We start from the raw sequence: 6380 nt of genomic DNA, 5'->3' as shown, positions 1-6380 counted from the left end.
ACTAATGCAGTACAGGTCCGTCCGTTTTTACCTTCATCAATCTCTTACCTGTTCCATTTCAAGTCTCCACTGATCTCCTATACTCACTTCTGTGTCTCCAGGGATCTCTAATACTCTCCTTCAGTTTCCACTGATCTCCAATACTAACCTCTGAGTCTCCAGGGATCTCTAATACTCTCCTTCCTCAAGTCTCCAGCGATGTCCTATACTCACCTCTGGGTCTCCAGCGATGTCCTATACTCACCTCTGGGTCTCCAGTGATGTCCTATACTCACCTCGGAGTCTCCAGCGATGTCCTATACTCACCTCTGGGTCTCCAGTGATGTCCTATACTCACCTCTGGGTCTCCAGCGATGTCCTATACTCACCTCGGAGTCTCCAGCGATGTCCTATACTCACCTCTGAGTCTCCAGCGATGTCCAATATTCACCTCTGAGTCTCCAGCAATGTCCTATACTCACCTCTGAGTCTCCAGTGATCTCCTATACTCACCTCTGAGTCTCCAGCGATGTCCTATACTCACCTCTGAGTCTCCAGCAATCACTTATACTCACCTCTGAGTCTCCAGTGATGTCCTATACTCACCTGAGTCTCCAGCAATCACTTATACTCACCTCTGAGTCTCCAGCAATCACTTATACTTATATAACACAAGAGGAAAGAACAGCACAATATAAAGGGAGGAAAGTACATGAGGGCCAGGTGAGCACAATTAAAGAAACGAGAACAAGACAAGGGTTAAACAAGAGGGCGTGACCAAGGGAAGCAAGGAGGTGGGACCAAAGGAACACAAAGCAGACACAAACAAAGACAAAGCAATGTGTTAAGACACAAGACAAACAAATAAACATTAAACAAAGACAATACAGACAAAGCTGCCAAGCCAGAACCCTGACACATGTACTATTTACTACTACTACGATTAAGTTATTGATTATTATTTTAGTTTTATCTATTATTCTTTTTCTTTATTAGTTCTTATTTGTCTTCTTCCATATCCGGCTGTATCAGGTGGCAGACCACTTTCTTTTCTCCCATTGGTAGTCACTGCATCACAGCTTATTTGCAAATATATTATTGTTGTTGTTATTTCTCATGCAGCACAGCACAGGAGGTGTTGGCCTCCTTCTAGCTCCACCAAGTTCAGCACAACACCTCCCAAACAGGTGTCAGCCTCCTGCGAGAAGCTGAATTGGACCCCAACCGTCACCCACTGAGTGAAGTTTCACTATTGATCTTCACAGTCAATGAGAGATATAAAGCAAGGATTCGCTATGGTAAGAGTGACTCAGCTGAGCAAGGGTGAGTGAGAGCGTCACACCACCTGACACTGTGATTCCTTCCCATAGATGTGGTGTGGAGGGACACCACTCAACATCACCATCCAAGACAGCGATCCCGCGGGAAACTGAACACAGAGGCCCATCCGTCACCCACTGAGATGCTTCATCAAACTCTGTGATGAGTGAAGCTGTGATGCAAAGACTACCAATTCTCTGAGATGTTGGCTACTGATAGGACATCCTGCTTAAATTGTAGTATTATACATCCTATTATTAATAAGTCACCGAAGACTAGCGTGGCTGTCAATCCTTAAATTATACTCTGAAAATTATACTCAAAAAAAGTAGCTAAAACTGCCAGTAGGTGGCAGTAAAACATCTTAATAAGTCATTAAGTCATTTATTCATTCATTCAATTCGTTTAAACGGCTGATTCATTCAGGAATGAAGTAAATCTTTATGAATGGGTAATTGAATTGGTTCACCCCACTCGTTCAAAATGCGGATTCATTCAGAAATTGTGTTTTTTTGTGCTTGGAGGGAGACACACAACACTTAAATGTGATGTGATTTTAATAGGTAATATTTGCTTGGCAAACTGAGCAAAAACAGACAATATTGGGTTTAAAATATAAAACAATATTACAAGTGTTACAACAATATAACAAACTTATTTACTTAACTGCTGTATGAAATCACTCCTGAAATCACTTTTGCACTCGCGCTACTCGGGACGAAAACACTTATGTGTTCTTTTTCACTTATGTAACTTTGCTCGGTGTTTCACTATGGGAATCGCTTTGGGCGTGACCAACTGCGGAAGCTCCTATGACACCACGTCTGTCTTTGACAGACAGGTCGACCTGTGACCAGGCTCCGCCCCACCTATATCAGTCAGGTCGACCCCTGTCAAAATCATTCGCGCTTTCTTCCCGTGGGAGACTGCAGCAAGCTCTCTCAGCACATCCTGACTTTGCTGATTTCGCTAAACAGTTCAACAGACAGGACGTCATTGGAATCCGTCACCGAACGCGAGGTCAGTTGTACTGGATTGTGTTGAGTGACATCATTAACATTAGATAGTATCCGCGTCAAGGCGAGCTGTTCTAATCGTGTTGTGACGAGTCTGGTTTGTGACAATCGGTCTGTCAGACGCTTATTTTCATATAGACATTTACCCCTCTTACAGGAAATTCCTCAGATTTGCATACCGAGGCACAGCATACGAGTTTCAAACTATTACATTCGGGCTAGCTTTAGCTCCGAGGGTTTTTACCAAGTGTGTGGAAGCTGCCCGGTTCCCGTTAAGGAACGAGAGAATAAGAATATTGCCCTTCATAGACGATTATCTGATATGCTCGTCGTCGAGAGAGCAAGCAGTGAAAGACGCAGAGATGGTGTTAAATCATCTCAGCAGCTTGGGGTTCAGGATCAACATGATAAAGAGCCGCTTGGAGCCCTCACAACAAACAGAATATGACAACAAACAACAAACACTAGCTGTTCTAATCGGCCTATTGCGTATTAAATTACTGCGGTAGGCGACGTCAAGTCAACTAGGGCTTTACGCGTCAGAGCTCTCAGAAGGTTTAATTACCTTAAACCGACAGGCTAACGTGTTGTGACGAGTCTGAGGTTTACTCACTTCTCAGTCATTATGTCGACGGCCATCACCCCCGCCACAGGGAATGAGTTCGAAGATCAGGGAGCATCCTGAGCGTGTCCATCCTCATGTGGAGCTACCATCTCGGGCAGGGACCCTCACCCCATGTGCATCGTGTGTATGGGCCTGAAGCACGCTCAAACGTAGCTGGCGGATCCACAAACATGCGCTCACTGTGCGCCATTGTCGGTGAAAATCCTGGAAAGGAGGCTGAGAGTGGTGGTGGCTAACAAGCAGGACCCATGTCTGTCCGGAGCGGCCACACAATCTTCGGCAACTGACCATCTGACGTGAGCCAGTACGAGCTGGGCGGACATGATGGAAGCCGAATCCCCAGATATGCCTCCGCTATTTGAGGGCCTGCTCACGCAGGAGGAGGGGGAACCCGGGGACGAGGACACAGAGGGTGATGCTAACTCTGATCTCCTCGATTTAGACATGGACAACGAAGAGGAGGAAGACAACTCCCTCTTCCCCGTCCAACAGTCTAGGCCTCCTAGCACCAACGACTCGGCTTCGCAAGTTGAAAGTAACTTGCACGAGGTGTGCAAGCGAGCTGCGGCGAAATTGGGCCTAGCTTGGCCCGTGGCCAAAGACGCTGAAGGAGCGGAGAGGGATTCAACGGGGTGATTGTGTCAGTGGCCGAGGGAGATTCGGCTCGTGTCCTGATGGCCGAAATCGAATCTCTCTTAAACAAACGGGCGATCAGAGTGGTGCCCGAGGTAGAGAGCCGTCAGGGCTTTTATTCTCGTTATTTTGTAATTCCAAAGAAAGGGGGCTAAGCCCTTCGTCCAATTCTGGACCTTCGTGTGTTAAACAAGCACCTACGAAAATATTCGTTCAGAATGTTAACACACAAAGTGCTTTGTCGATCGATTCGTCCGAATGGTTGGTTTGTGAAAACTGATCTGTCAGACGCTTATTTTCACATAGACATTTACCCCTCTCACAGGAAATTCCTCAGATTTGCATACCGAGGCACAGCATACGAGTTTCAAACTATTCCATTCGGGCTAGCTTTAGCTCCGAGGGTTTTTACCAAGTGTGTGGAAGCTGCCCGGTTCCCGTTAAGGAACGAGAGAATAAGAATATTGCCCTTCATAGACGATTATCTGATATGCTCGTCGTCGAGAGAGCAAGCAGTGAAAGACGCAGAGATGGTGTTAAATCATCTCAGCAGCTTGGGGCTCAGGATAAACATGATAAAGAGCCGCCCTCACAACAAACAGAATATTTGGGGCTCAGCATAGACTCCCTCTCTTATCGTGTCAAACTGACAGAGGGGAGTCGCGTCTTTCACACAATGCATCGTCCGCTTGCAGGTGGGGAAAGTGGTTCCGTACAGACTGTGCTTACGAATGCTGGGTTTAATGGCTTCGGTGATTTCAGTAGTACATCTGGGTCTGCTCAAAATGAGGGATTTTCAGCGCTGGATCGCGCAGTTACGCCTGTGCTCTCGGCGGCATCTCAGCCGGCCGGTGAGATTCACTCACGAGTGCGTCAGAGCGCTCAGGAATTGGAAAAGTCCCACGGTTCTCAGAACGGTGATTCCCTTGGGGGCGGTGTCATCGAGAGTCACCATGACAACGGACGCGTCCTTAAAGGGCTGGGGAGCGAAAATGCACCACTGGGTATGGATGCTCTAGCCCACCCATGGCCAGACGTCCTTCTTTACGTATTCCCTCCTCTGAGCTTAATTTCCCCCACGCTAGCCAGAGTGAGGGAACAGGGTCTGTCATTAATACTGATTATACTCCACATTGGCCATCCAGGCATTGGGTGGCCAAGATAGTTCAACTGCTGTCGGGCCAGCCGTGGCCCCTCCCTCCACAGAGGGATCTACTGTCTCAGGTGGGGGGAGAAATGTACCACCCTCACACAGACAGGATAGCTCTCTGGGCTTGGCCCATGAGAGGTGGAATTTGAATGCAGCAGGTCTGCCCCCATCAGTCATACATACTATACAGAGTGCTAGAGCCTCCTCTACTCGCTCACTTTATAGCAATAAATGGCGAGTCTTTGAAAGATGGTCTGAACAGACTCATATTATCCCTTTTCAATGCTCAGTGGGGGATATTTTATGCTTTCTCCAAGATCTTCTAGATAAGGGGAAGGCTTTCTCCACCATTAAGGTGTATTTAGCAGCTATTTCAGCTTGTCATGTAGGTTTTGGCGAGAAATCGGCAGGTCAGCACCCCTTGATAAGTCGTTTTATGAAAGGGGCACGCCGTAAACGTCCGGTGTCCAGACAGATGGTTCCTTTATGGGATTTATCCATTGTCCTAGAAGCCCATTCTCAACACCCTTTTGAGCCATTGGAGGGAATTGGTCTTAAGTTTCTCTCTCTTAAGACAGTGCTGCTGTTACAGCCGGCTCTTAGGCTGCAACAAAGAGGAGTCCAGATGCAGCAATGCTTAACAAAACATTTATTTTAACACAACAAAAACTAACATAACTGTAACACAAACGAAGGAATGAGTCGGAGCCGGGTGGGACACTCAGCACCACGCAAACCATCGAGCTCCATGCCGGAGGTGATCTCCTCACCACGCGCCATGCCAGGCACATTTAACTCGGAGTCCAAACAAGTGTCAGGTGTACGAGCCACACCCCCTCCAAGCGGCACCTAAAACACAAACACACACAAGCGCACGCACAGCCTAATCTGGAACGTCACACTGCTCATAGCTTTAGTAACGGACAAGCGTGTGAGTGACTTACACTTACATGCTTGCTTGTTTGCAGTTCGCTCCACGGCTCAATAAGGTTTCCTTTCACCCTAACCCGGCTTTTGTGCCTAAGGTAGTTGACTCCGCGTATATCTACTGAACTGGAAGCTTTTCCAGAAGCTTCCATTCTCTTCTCCAGGGGAGCTGAGATTGAATTCATTATGTCCGGTACAGGCACTTCATATGTATGTGAAAACAGCAGCAGGTTTTAGGACTCATGACCAGCTGTTTGTGTCATGGTCTACTCCTCACAAGGGGAAGCCGTTGTCTCATCAGCAGCTGTCTCATTGGATCATATAGGCTATATCTTTAGCTTTGCAAAGATCTTCAACCGCCTAAGGGCTTGAGAGCCCACTCCACCCGGGGGATGGCTACATCCTGGGCCTTACTCAAAGGGATTTCAGTTCAAGATATTTGTTCAGCAGCAAGTTGGGCTACGCCACATACTTTGTGCAGTTCTGTAGACTGGACGTGTCTGAGCCTTCCTTAGCACATGCAGTGCTGGGAGCCAGTTGTTCCATGCCCAGTTAATTGTTATGGAGGTTAGCAGTGGTATGGGTGCAATCCGGGAGTGGTCTATATCTCCCATAGTGAAACACAGAGCGAAGTTATAAAAAGAACGATGGGTTACTTAACGTAAACACCTCACTCTGTTATCAAAGAACCCGGGTTTACGTTAAGTAACCCATCGATATCGCTTATGAT

Source organism: Sinocyclocheilus rhinocerous, unplaced genomic scaffold, assembly GCF_001515625.1.
Source record: "Sinocyclocheilus rhinocerous isolate Xijiao unplaced genomic scaffold, SAMN03320098_v1.1 scaffold478, whole genome shotgun sequence".
Lineage (NCBI taxonomy): Eukaryota > Metazoa > Chordata > Actinopteri > Cypriniformes > Cyprinidae > Sinocyclocheilus > Sinocyclocheilus rhinocerous.
Note: the sequence above shows the minus strand (reverse complement) of the source record.